Genomic DNA, 274 nt, shown 5'->3' on the forward strand with positions numbered 1-274 from the left:
ATATATATATAATATATATATATAAGTATATAATAAAAAATTTCAATAATTTTCATAAATATTTTATTCATTCTAACCGCCATATTGGAGCAGCCGCTTTGAATTTTAAAAAACGCCACCTTTTTCCTTAAACCACATATAGAAACGAAAATTTTAAGCCGTCGACCGTGTTATTTCGACTTCACAAATTTTGCCCAGACACTTGTCTCCGTTGACGTGGAACATCCCACACACACACACACACACACACACACACACACACACACACACACAC

General features: G+C 33.9%; 1 protein-coding gene across 2 annotated transcripts in view; it reads left to right on the forward strand.

Moving 5' to 3' along the window:
- The window catches only part of LOC108724390 (TOX high mobility group box family member 3), a 67503-nt gene that overhangs the window by 19919 nt on the left and 47310 nt on the right, over positions 1-274 (forward strand). The window lies entirely within an intron of this gene.

This window comes from Mycetomoellerius zeteki, unplaced genomic scaffold (assembly GCF_001594055.1).
Source record: "Mycetomoellerius zeteki isolate Tzet28-1 unplaced genomic scaffold, Tzet1.0 scaffold294, whole genome shotgun sequence".
NCBI lineage: Eukaryota > Metazoa > Arthropoda > Insecta > Hymenoptera > Formicidae > Mycetomoellerius > Mycetomoellerius zeteki.